Source organism: Callorhinus ursinus, unplaced genomic scaffold (genome assembly GCF_003265705.2).
Source record: "Callorhinus ursinus isolate GAN/ISIS: 27379988/994484 unplaced genomic scaffold, GSC_fseal_2.0 scaffold3, whole genome shotgun sequence".
Classification (NCBI taxonomy): domain Eukaryota; kingdom Metazoa; phylum Chordata; class Mammalia; order Carnivora; family Otariidae; genus Callorhinus; species Callorhinus ursinus.
The window spans coordinates 45,010,239-45,023,112 of NW_027397065.1; the positions used below are offsets into that span (position 1 = coordinate 45,010,239).

At 43.6% G+C, this 12,874-nt stretch overlaps 1 protein-coding gene across 4 annotated transcripts in view; it reads right to left on the reverse strand.

The window, feature by feature from the left end:
- Nucleotides 1-12,874, reverse strand: part of CYFIP2 (cytoplasmic FMR1 interacting protein 2) — a 123,279-nt gene that overhangs the window by 14,386 nt on the left and 96,019 nt on the right. The gene's annotated exons all lie outside the window — the stretch shown is intronic.

The window sequence follows — 12,874 nt, forward strand, 5'->3', positions numbered from 1 at the left end:
ATCCAGACTTCATTCAACTCTGGCACTCTTGGATCCTAAGCATCTGAGAAAATCAGGATTGTGAGTGCCCTTGGCTTTCCTTCCCTGGGCATGGATGGAATATACTGTCCTAGAAATCCCGAAGGCTGGCTGCTCAAGACGGGGAACCCCCAACTCCTTTCTTCACTCTGGGTCAGTCCTTGAAGTGATGCTAGCAGAGGAAAGGCGAGTGAGCCCTTCAAAGGGCCTTGCCTGAGTGCCATTCTCAGTTTCTTAGCCAGAGGGGAAATTTTCCCTCTTTCTTAAGCTATTTCTCTCGTAACCCTAAATCAAATAACCTGGTATTGATTGCTATTTCCAAACTTAGGTCTTTGGATTCATCATATAATCTAAAACTTGGTTTATTGGTCAGTCAGGCTATTCTTTAATTTATTAATTACTTTGATTGATTTTTCAATGATGAACCAGCCTTGCGTTCTGGGGATAAACCTCACTTGGTTGTGATGCATTATCCTTTTTATATATTGCTGGATTTTATTTGCTAATATTTTGTTGAGGATTTTTACTCTATATTCATGAGGGGCATTGATTTGCTGTTTTCTTTTTAAATGTCTTTGGTCTTGCTATTAGGATAATGCTGACCTTGTAAGATAAATTGGGAAAGAGTTCCCTTCTTTCCCTGTATTTCAGAAGCAACTGTGAAGAATTGGTATTATTTCTTCCTGAAATGTTTGGTGGAATTCACAAGTGAAACCATTTGCATGTGGAGTTTTCTTTGTTGGAAGTTTTTATTTTTTTTTAATTAGAAATAAAAAAATTTTAATAGCCATAGGACGATTCAGGTGACCAATTTTTTTCTCGAGTGAGTTTTGGGGGTTTATACATATCAAGGACATCGTTCCTTTCACCAATCCCAAGCTCCAGACTTGGATATCCAGTTTCTCGCTGGGTATCACCACTTGCATATTCCACACCTCAACATTTCCAAAGTTGACCTTACCCCCTTCCTCCCTAGGGTTCCTCTGCTCACAGAATGGCACAACCATCTCCTTATCTGCCCAAGTCTAAAACCCGGGGTTCATTTTCTCTCTTTTCTTTACTTCCCATGACCATTAAGTCTTCACGTCTCTTGCTTCTTTCCACATTCCTTCCCACTGGCCACCACAACACTCTGATCTCCTTAGGTGTGGGGATGCTGTCTCTAATTTTGCCTCTTCTCCCTAGTGCCTAGGATGTAACAGTTTCTCAATAACTATTGAGAAGGCATATTCTCAACAAAATGTATGCATATTTGTTAGCTCATATTTTTCTTAGATGAATAAATTTATTTAGCCACATAACCAACCTCCAAGTATGAGAATACCATTACATCCATTCATCCAACAAATACTGGTTGGGTGCCTGGCACTGTCCTAGGCTCTGCAGATATGATGTAGAACACGTTAGACTAGATCTTTGCCGTCACGGAGTTTATGTTCTAGTTGATAGAGACAGATAAAAACAAGCAAACAAATCAGAAAATTTCAGATAGTGATAAAAGAAAACAGGGTCCTAGGCTAGAGAGTGACTGGGAATGGAGAAGGCGGTTTGAGGTAGGGTGGTTAGGAAAAACCCTTTGGAGGGAGAGACCCATTTGAAAGAAGATGGCATGAAGCAAGGGAGCCAGCTATGCAGATGTGAGGTAAGAGCATTCCAGTACAAAGGCCCTGGGGCAGAAAGTAAGCTGGAGCATAGCGATGCCGTGCTGGGAATCACGGTCCAGACGGCCGTGATCACGGCCCTAATGATAGGGAGGGACCAGATCATGTGGGGGTCATAGGCATGGTATGAAGTCTGGATTTTATCTTAAGTGCAGTGAGGAACTACGGGGGTAGTCTAAGCAGAGGACTGGTTATGATAGCTTTACTGCCCAGTTTTCCTATCTTTCTTCTTCCAAAAATTTCAGTTGCTCCTAGAAATGTCTTCTTACTGGAAAATTTGCCCATTGCATGAACTTACTAGAAAAGTCGCCTATTGCATGAACTATCATCAGCTTTCTATTTTATTAACGTGAATAAAATTGACGTTGGGTGCCACCTTAGGGGAGAGGAAGGGGAAGAAGGTCCTGGGTCCTCTACTACAAGAGCAATGTTGTTGCTTTACTCATTTCGCAAGATGAGCTTCCGCTTCAGATTCCTTTGGGAGGGACAAGAGTGCTCCATTTATCCCTCTCTGCATATCCTGCTGTGCTCCAGTTAGTAACTGTAGGACCAGAGGTTCTTTGGGGCAAGGGGAACTGCCTTCTGGCACACACTTCCTGTGTGTTCTCTACCTCCTAATGCAATTTGTTAATGAAGGTGAGGAAAGACAGAAGGATGTGGTTTCCTAATAGAGTTGGGAAAGTTTGCCTGAAAGGTCCCAGAGGATGGGCTGTGTGGTCATTTGCATAATGAGGTGGCTACATATCCCGCAACACCTTTCAGGGAAGGTATCTGTTTGGCATTCCTTAGATGAGGCCATTTGCAACTGATAAAAATGTCCAGTTGAGAGCACAGAAGGGCTTGGGTCAGAGAGCCAAACAAGCCTCCATCGTGGGCATCTGTGCTAACAGCTAACCTCCTCCTCAGCTAATCTCTGTCTGAAAGGATCCACACTTGGCCTTCCACTGTGCCCAGGCACCCATCCAGCCCTTGACACGTGAAGTGCCCTGAGAGTGGGTTTCTTCCCCACTCGGCCCCCGGCTCTTTCTGCTCCAGCCAAAACAACTTTTGTTATGTGAATGTACCATCTGTGCACCCATCATAGAATTTTTACCTTCTCTCTGGAATGCTCCCAAACCTAGCTCTTGCCTGCACTCTCTTTGCTTAGTAAATTCCCACTCTTCTTTCAGATCTCAATTCAACCATCATTCCTTCAAGAGAGACTTTCTTGACCCCCTCAAGAAAGGGGGATCTGAGCCTGGGCAGGTTCCTTAGGTGTCCTCAAAGAATCAAGTTCTTTTCCTTTCAACATGCGAACTCAAATTTGTTTTGAACTTTATACTTGCCTACCCATGACTGTTTGATTACTGTCTACCTCCCCCTACTGGAATGAAACCTTCACGAAGGTAGGGACAATGTCTATTTTTGACCATATTTTATTCCCAATAGTGAGCACAGCATCTAATAGATAGCAAATGCCCAGTAAATATGTGCAATAAAAACGGAATGTCTGTAGCATATCAGGGAACTGAGACTTAGGACAGCATCTCTCCTATTTTGGGATGTGGGCCCATCTTATGTGGGCCTGCACATTTCCCTGTATTACTAAGGAAAGTATTTTCTCTTCAGTTTTACTGATTACTCTTTGTAAATTATGTGAAGCATTTTTTAAAGATTTTATTTATTTATTTGACAGAGACTCAGAGAGAGAGGGAACATGAGCAGGGGGAGTGGGAGAGGGAGAAGCAGGCTTCCCGCTGAGCAGGGAGCCCGATGTGGGGCTCGATCCCAGGACCCTGGGACCCTGACCTGAGCCAAAGGCAGACGCTTAACGACTGAGCCACCCAGGTGCCCCTATGTGAAGCATTTTTTAGAAATGTTACATGTGGTTGGATTTTCAGGTGTTCTTAATTTTCTACCCCTCTTTTTCTGTTTTTTTTCTACTTTTTATATATTTACTGAATTTTCTATATTGAACATATATTACTTTAAAAAATTAATTTGAAAAAACTCTGAAAGTAATTTTTCAGCTTTAAAATATGGAGCTTTGGGGGTTTTGAGCTGGCATTAGAGGGAAGGAAATGAAATCCTAGCATGCCACATGGTCTAGCAAGGAATAATATCTGCATAGATTTGACAACATAAATAGTATATGTTTTTGCTTTGTTTTGTTTTCTTTAAGCTACATTGAAGGACAAGTTACAGATGCAGAAGAAAATACAAATGTTACAAAAATACAGCTTTGACCATAGAAAAATAAAAGTGTAGCTGATGCGAGGTAAGAGTTTGTGCAAGTGTTAGAAGTGGAAGTTGGGGGGTGTTAATTTCCTCATTTTGCACAGAAAGGAGTCAAGATACTAAATAATGTTACAAAAAGAAGCAATGGTGGTGTAAGTATATTATCTCTGATTACAAGAGAAGCAACAGAGGTAATAAGTAACATAATCAAATACTAAAGAGAAAGTGAGGGGAGAGATGTAAATGAGCTAAAATCTCATCTTTCCAACTAGGGAGTCAATAAGTCGTGTCTAGAGCTGCCAATTAAGAAATAGAAGCTATCCTCCTATTACTAGGCATCATGGAGAGAACAACGAGAAGAACTAGAAATAGAAATGATGAAAACAAGTTGCCTTGGGGACTAGGAGACAGGTGGGGAGGGTGCAGTGGAGCCTAGAATGATGTTTCTCAGCATAAGCTCATCTGTATTATTTATCACGTGCAATTAAGAATAATTTAAATGGAACAAAATGAAGAGGTCGGATTAAATGGTCTCTAAGGGTCTTTCCCTAGAGCTGAGAATTTCTACCAACATAATTGCTTTGTTCTTTAGGGAAGGAGAGGCAATGAGCATTGACTGAACACTAACTCTGTGCAAGGTGCTTTGTACCCGTCATCTGCTTTGCACTTGAGGATATCCGATGAGGTAGCCTTACGATCTCCATCCCACAGGTCAGGGCATTGAGACTCTTGGGGAGGTGACGTTTCCTACCCAGGTCCACATAGTGATAAAGAAACAGTAGGGCTGACAGAATTAAGAGCAAGGGCCACTTCACTTTGATACCCATGGTTTCTCCATGGCAGCCCATGTGGGCAAAGCCTGAGGAAGTGTGGAATATTTTCCCCTCTTATGATACATACACATGATGAAAAAAACAAAGTAAAATTATCAAAAATAGAAACAGGAGAAGACTACTTAAAATCTCATCACCTGAGAAACTTTATAGCCTCACTCATATCTGATAGGATCATATCATTTGTTGCTGTATTCACTGGGTTTTTAGTCATAGCGACTAACATTCTTTAAACTTAAAAAATTGTGACATATATAGGCAGTTTGAAGATGAAAAGTCTTGAGCCACTTCTTGTCCAAGAAACAGGGATTAATTACTGAAACCTCTCTTCCCTAATCCCCAGAGGTAACCTCTATTCTAGATTTGTGTAAAAAATTTCTTTGCAGGCCACTAACTTTTGAAGATCTGTTGGCTTGATACCAAGGTAAATAACAGACAACTCATGTGGTCAATTTACACCTATAAATTCCTTCTTTCCCCACCCTCCCAACCTCCACTCATTCTCTTCCATCCCTCAAAGCCCCATTCAAGCTTTACCTCCTAGGAGTCTTCCAAGACGCTCCAGTCTACAGTGGCTTTCTTTTTAAAGACTTATCAAAGTCCTTATTAATTCAGGGCCCCCAACCAAGTTGTCTGTGGGTTGAACTGTCTAATCTAGCTCCAGTCCAGGGCCCCAAAGTCTGTGGTTCTGATGAAGAATCAGAGCAGTGTTTCACATCCCATGAAAACACTGACTGAGAGAGAGTCTTCTTGGAGGGACCAGTTATATTCAAGACCCACACCTGACCTGACGTGGGAGGCCAACAAGAAGAATATAGAGAACATGAGTATAATATTATCTAGAGATCAAGCAAGATCTAGATTCAACACTTTCTTTCTGACTAGGATATAGCCTGAGCAGAAAAGAAGTCATTCATTCATTCATTCATTCAACAAATAATAGGCATCTATTATACACAAGTTTCTCGGCAAGGTGCTGGAGACACAATAGTGAGTGGGGCTGACCTGAAGCACGGTGCTTATCAAGATGATAAGGAAAACAAAGAGATGGAAAATTGTGGGAAGTGCTGCAGTTGGGGCATGCACGGGGCTAGGGCAATCCATAAGAGGGGCAACCAACCCAGACTTCCAGGGAGGATGACAGGGAAGGCTTTCCGGAGAAGGGGACACGAAGCTGAGACCTGACCCAGGGGTAAGTGTTGGACAGGTGAAAAAGAACACTTCCTGCAAAGGCTGGAGAGCAAGAGGGACCACACTGGGTGAGGGGCTGACAGCTGAAGAAGACTGAAGCTTCCAGTGCTGGGGGAAGGTGGTATGAGATGAGGAAGGAGGGGTAAGCAGGAGGCAGATCAGGAAGGATCTTACAAGCTTCTCTCAGGCATCTGAATGACACCTTGTTGGTTTCCATCTGGGAAATTTGCAGTTTCACCTTCTGGCTGCAAGAGAGAGAAAGGATTGGGGTGGGGGGGGGGAGGAAAGAGGTGTTGGGATAGTCCAAGCAAGAGAGGGTAGGGAGTGGTGGCAAAGGAGACGAAGAGGAGGGAGCAGACATCGCAGACCTGATGTCAGATGGAATATAGGAACAGAAAGGGGAATGACACCCATGCCCACCTGTTCACAGAGTCTGAGGACACAGTGCGTATGCAGGTGGCAGGGAGCTGAGATCAGATCTGGGCAAGGTGAATTTCTGATGTCTGTGCATGTCTAACGGACAACCAGAGGTAAAGTGTGGAGCCCTAGAATCTGGAGAGTGGGTCTGCGCTTGGGAATCATCAGCATGAGGATGAAAACTGACTCCAGAAGAGGGAAATACGCCAGTGAAAGGGTAGGCATGGGTGGGCATTTCTCAAGGTGACCAGACCCTTACACATACTTCAGCTCTTCAGACTCTATGAGACCAAAGAAAGAGAGGGCACAAAGAGATCAAGGCGAGACTGATAAATTCTGGGCACTTCCATGTCTACCAGCACATCACCTGAAGGAAGATGACAGGCCACCTGGCAAAGCAGGTGAGAGGAAGAAGGCCACTCCTATGTACTTGGTGCTGCCCCTTCCTTCCTTCTTTCCTTCCTTCCCTTCCTTCCCTTCCTTCCCTTCCTTCCCTTCCTCCCTTCCACCAAACATCCACTGAGCGCTTCCTCTGTGATCCGACATGCACCCTAAAGGCACAGAGATAGGATGGTGTCCTCCACAGGGTAGAGAGGGTTCCTGATGCTGCAGGAAACACGATGACAGATAAGACAGGAAAAACGAGATTTGAATGAAGTTTCCTATGTAATGGGGGAAGAGCCCAGGACACCTGCAACTGGGAAATAAAACAAAGGTCTCTAAAGACTGGGAGGAGGGACGATGAGCCCAGGTTCCTGGCAGAGAACAGGCATTTGATAGGTGTGTGCTGAACAGAGCTGGTGAGGGCTTTGGGATGGTTGGAGAGAATGGGCCAGGTCCCGAACCACAGGAAAGGTGTAATCATGCAATGGCAGGTAAAGGCAGAAGGGAGACAAGATCCAGATCAATGTGAAGAGAGCAGGAAACCATCTGCTGGGGCTCTTGAGGGAGGGGTGGGCTGACAGGGCTGCTGGCAGTCAGGAGCCAGGCTCTCGGTCTTGGGGACTTGCAGGAAAGGCCGGGCCAAAGCCTCTTTGCTCTGGGAAGAGGAGAGAAGGGACCCATGGGAGCTGCGGGCCTGCTTATGAAGCTCTGGTGACTTTACCTTCATCACCTCACTTAAGACAAAGATGATGAAGTCGGAATAGGTGTCCCCCTGCTATCTGGAAGCAGAGGGTTCCTAATGAAACCTTTCCTAACCCCAAATGGCATAAAGCAAAGAAGAAATGACCCTTAACTTATATGGAAAAAATTTGAACATTCCCAGACCCCTAAAAACAACCTCTCTTAGGCTTCTCTGCTACCTTAGGACACATCTTTCTAAGGGATGTGCAAAATAAATTGAGATGAGGCACAGATAAAGCACAGTGCCGAGTGCTGGCGGGCTGATGTGGAGATGCTGAGTGTAGTTCCTGGGGACAGAGTTTGGCCGGGGCCACTCATGTTGCCTCTAGAGCAACTTGCTGCAAGACAACAGCAGAATGCTGCTCTTGCTTTTCACCTTTTTTCCTGAAAGCAGTACCCTCTTTGGATTTCTTGTGGTTAGTGAAAACAGGTCCCATTGTCAGGTCTTTTGTAAAAGTGAAGTGGCGAACTTTCAAAGAGCAGGGGATCCTTGCACTTGGCCCTGGCATTTTTGGGGTGTGGAAAACAAGGCTGAGAGGATTTCATCACTTCCTTGGAGTTTCACAGCTATTATGTACAGAGGCAAAACTTGAACCCAGGATTTCTGAGTCCAGAGTTAGGCCCCTTCCAGGGAGTGCCTGGGAGTCAAGCTGACATTAGGCTGAGACAAATTGATATAACTCAGCCTTGCCTTTTCCTTTGGCTCTTGATGCATTTCTGGTCTTCTGTGTAATGGTCTCCAGATTTAGTGACACTCCTTTAATCATAAGGCACTGTGTATTCTTCTGGATGTGGGCATAGGTAAAAGAGCTGAAGTCTCTCAGAATTCCCCTGCTGACCTGGGCCTGGCCACTGGGCCAACTTCCTAAACCAGCCTTACCCTGTTCTTTCATTGGGCTCCATTGCTGAGCCATACAGCCTTGAATGAGACACAGATCTTTCTGCTGAGGGACAAAGGCAGGAGCAAGTGCCTGTAGCAAGTCTCAAAATGGGAATGCTGACTTTTTGTTGTTGTTGTTGTTAATTGAAAGTGGCCAATTGAAAACTACTGGGTGCTAACTACTGGGTCCTTACCATCTGAGTTTCCGTTACTCATCATTAGGTCCAGTGGACCCGACACATCTCCTTCCCAACCACTGGACTGCACAACCCACACGCTGGGTGTTAGGAGGGAGGGCCTGGCCTTGCAATGTGGCCAGTGCAACAGCCAAGGCCCCAGGGAATGATGTTCATTGCAAATCACTGGAACGAGAAATCAGCAAATTCATGGACTGGAAAAAAATGGAATTAAGTCTGAGTTTTAATTGGAACAAAGACCCACGGTCCTCCTTGAATCATGCTGCCTTGAAACAGAAACAGCTGACTGGTTAATACCATCCAGTTCATGTCCTTGGCTTTGCCATATCGCCTTGCTCTATTGGACTTTGCATCTGACCAAGAGGAAGTGGGTATTTCAGATGCCTCCTGGATACCAAAGCAGGACAGATTCCAGTGCCAAGAAGGTAGGACGACTGAGCAGTTTCCAGGGGTCTCAGGCCACTTTGCTTTCATCGGGAGATAACATCATCTTGTCAGGGTCTGTTTATTTGGGGGGAGGTTAATGATTTCCAGCAGAGATGACAAAAAAGAATCACCCAGGATTGCTATGAATGGTTTATGAAGACAGTATATTGTCCACCCATCCTAGGGGGTGCCAAGCATACCACAGACACCAGAGATTGACTGTTTATAATGATCATTTTCTAGCAGATGTATTTTATTCTTTAAAAAGCAATATATTATGATAATATTTCAAAAGAAAGAAGTGAAACATCTCGAGGAAGGAGAGCTTCTCATGATTTGCCTGCAGGCAACATATGTGCTAGCTAGCAGCGGCCCTGGGGTCATCTCACATACCATCCACGACTGAGGCAGTGATTGCTTTTGGAGAGGATTTTGACAACACATTCAGCCTCAGCAGGATCGATTATTAACATCTGTCTTGCGCTAGCAGAGGGGTAATTGCACTTAAGTTACAAATTTGTTATCCTTGATCTCTAAAAACCACCACCACCACCACCACCACCATTTCAGTTACTTTATATGTGTGAATTGATCTGACATTTGTCATTTTCTTCTGGAAATGCACCCAATAACTTAATTCAGGCAAGGGCTGTCCCCTGAAAAACTATTAATTTGGCAGATTTCCCCCCGGCTTTACTGAGATACAATTGACATATAACACTGTGTAACTTTAAGGTGCACAATGTGATTTTTTAAAAAGGATTTTACTTATTTATTTGAAAGCGAGAGCGAGAGCGAGATTTCGAGCATGAGCAGGGGGGAGGGGCAGGGGGAGAGGGAGAAGCAGACTCCCCACCGAGCAGGGAGCCAGATATGAGACTCCACCCCAAGACCCTGGGATCATGACCTGAACTGAAGGCAGATGCTTAACTGATTGAGCCACCCAGGCATCCTTGTGATGATTTGATGATTGTGAAATGGTTACCACAATAAGGTTAGTGAGCACATCTTTCACCTCATACAATTATCATTTTTTGCTGTAGTGGTGGGGAGATCATTTAAGATCTATTCTCTCAGTGGCTTTCAAGTATACAACACAGTATTGTTAACTCTAGTCACCATGCTGTACAGTACATCACAGCAGGTATATTTTTAAAGTTGTTACTCTAGCCCCTTTCTTTTTGTCACTCAATTATTTATGCTCAGTTTTGAAAAAAAAAAAAAAAGAAAATGCAGATGCGTTTCTTTTTTTAAAGGAAGAAATTTATAATCCCATCACCCAGGGGTCATCACTGATAAACTTTCGGGGTTTATCCTGCCAGGTTCTTCTACACATATAACATTCAAGTATATATTTTAAAATAATAGGGTATAGGGGCACCTGGGTGGCTCAGGTGGTTAAGTTGAAGCGTCTGCCTTCGGCTCGGGTCATGATCCCAGGGTCCTGGGATGGAGCCTTGCGTAGGGCGGGAGCCTGCTTCTCCCTCTCCCCTGCTGCTCCTCCCCACTCATGCTCTCTCTCTAATAAACATTAATCTTTAAAAAAATAAAATAATGGGGTACAAAATACCTACTCTTTTGTAATCACTTTTCATCACTTAGTGTATACTATCAACATCTTACAGAGTTCCTCTTCTAATGTTTGTCTTTGTTTTTGTTTTGGTCTGGAGGAGTCTTTTGCTTTCCCCACACCGTTTCCTGACTGACCATCCTACTTCTCAAAATTATTTGATAAATGATTACCCACTAAAGTACTGGCTCTCACAGCATTATCTTTCTCCAAACCTATCTCAGCAGACTTTGTATTTTTGGTGGCACTTTTAAAGATCAGATAACATTTCAAATCAAAAAGTCTCTAATAGGAGAATTTCAGACCCTGATGGAAAGGGAAAGAGATGCTTTTGTCTTGCGGCGGGGGGAGTCCTCTTGGTGCCCCTTGAATTATGACACCAAGGAAGTCAATGTCAATAAGCATTAAGGTAGAAGCCAGGGATAGTCGGATTTCGCCGTACCCTGACCAAGACCGTCAGTGTACCTTGATTTCCTTATCTGTACCCTTCCCTTCCAAGTCGGCTGTGAGGCTGGACTGTGCACCCAGGGAGAGAGTGTCATAAGAGATGAATGAGGTTGGGACAGTAGGCATGGCTGAATTTTCTGGGCCTCGTGGGTCACAGCTGGGAGCTAGAATTTTAAGTACGAGGAGAACCTGTCAGTTTTCAGCAAGACAGTAATATGATCTGATTTATAATTTCATGAAGGTGCTTTTGCTGCTACCTGGAAAATCAGCTTGGCCATTTTATTCCTTAATGTTTACCTACTAGTAAATTCCACCCTTAAGAAGAATGGGAAGGCAGTGACCCTCCAAAAAGCTGGGCTTGAGACATTGCTCTTAAATGGTACCTAGGGAGAAGGCATTATTGCTTTCTTTTCCCTAAAAGACCCTGAAGTAGAGGGAAAGCCTCCCCACCGTGACCCATGGGAAGAGGGCAGTTGACAGTGGCCTGTTGGGTATTCACTCAGGGCCACTCACAGATCCCGTGTGGTCTCTTTCTAATTTGGCCTGGACAGCTTTCCTGACTTCATCTGCCTTTCCACAATTCTACATGGATCTTTCCTGTTTATAAATCAAATAGATGAGCAGCGTGAGAGTTGTGGCTGAGTTCAGCACTAGCAGATGCCTCTATAAATTAAAAAAAAATGAGGTCAGAAGTAGCTCCTAAGCATATGTTGCCAAAAATAAATCTCATCAACTAGCAGAAGTAGCTGGAAAAAAAAAAAAAAAACTCTCATAACGTTTTTTCCTCCTTACACACTGTGACCTTGTCTGCTTAAGTGACCCTTTTTCTTCTTCACCTTCCAGATTCCGTAATGAAGTTTCTTTTTCCCCCCTTCAACCTTGTGTTATGAAAAACACTGAACATATAAAATGTTTGAAAGAACAATCCGCATCCTTACACTCTTGACATAGTCACAGTGACCCTTTCTTTTCCCATTTCTGCTTTGACTCCGTAAGTTTTACTAAATCACTGACGGCAAGCTGAAGTCATTGCATTCCTCAGCCTTAACTACTTCAGCTTGCAACTCCTAAAACCAAGAGGATCTTCAGTTTTGTGAGCGCCTACATTAAAAGACATTCTTGATACCATATAAGATGCAGCTGATACTACAATGTCCCTAGTTGTCTCTAAAACGTACCTCTTATAGACTCTTTTTTTTGGAACCAGGATCCAACCATAATGGGTTTTCTAAAGAGTGAAGAAGTATTAACTGCTCTACACAAAAGGACTTCAGTGAATTCCTTATTTGGGAGCCTGCTGCATGTTCCCGCTGGCTGCCGCATGGGGTTCTCTGCACGGGGTTCTTTCTGGAAGGAGCTAGTCCATTGCTCAGGTCACTTTTGCACTCACTGAGTGCCACGCTCATGTGTATTATTCCTACCGCTTAGGACAACTACTAACACCATACAGTTATGAGGGCAGTGATCGTTAGATGATTAATAAGAACCAAAAGCTATGTGAAATTGCCCTTCATCAACAGAGCAAATAAAAGTGAAGATGTTTCAGAATCAGGATGCAAAAATATTTTATTGAAAGGGAACCTCATAAAAGTTCTTCAAGGGATGAGTATTTTATTTTTTGTATTAGTTTCAGTTTTAGCATTTTCCTTTGCTATTTTATTTAAAACTCATGGACCATGAGGGATTTCTTTCTTTTTCTTTTCATTTTTTGGGGAAATATTTTTAACCACTGATTTAAGTTTTTTTTTTTAATTTAAAAAATTTTTTAAGTAAGCTCTTTGCCCAACATGAGGCTTGAACTCACGACCCCAAGCCCAAGAGTCACATGCTCCACCAACTGAGCCAGCCAGGCGCCCCTGACCATGAGGGATTTCCACCAGATACCACAAAAC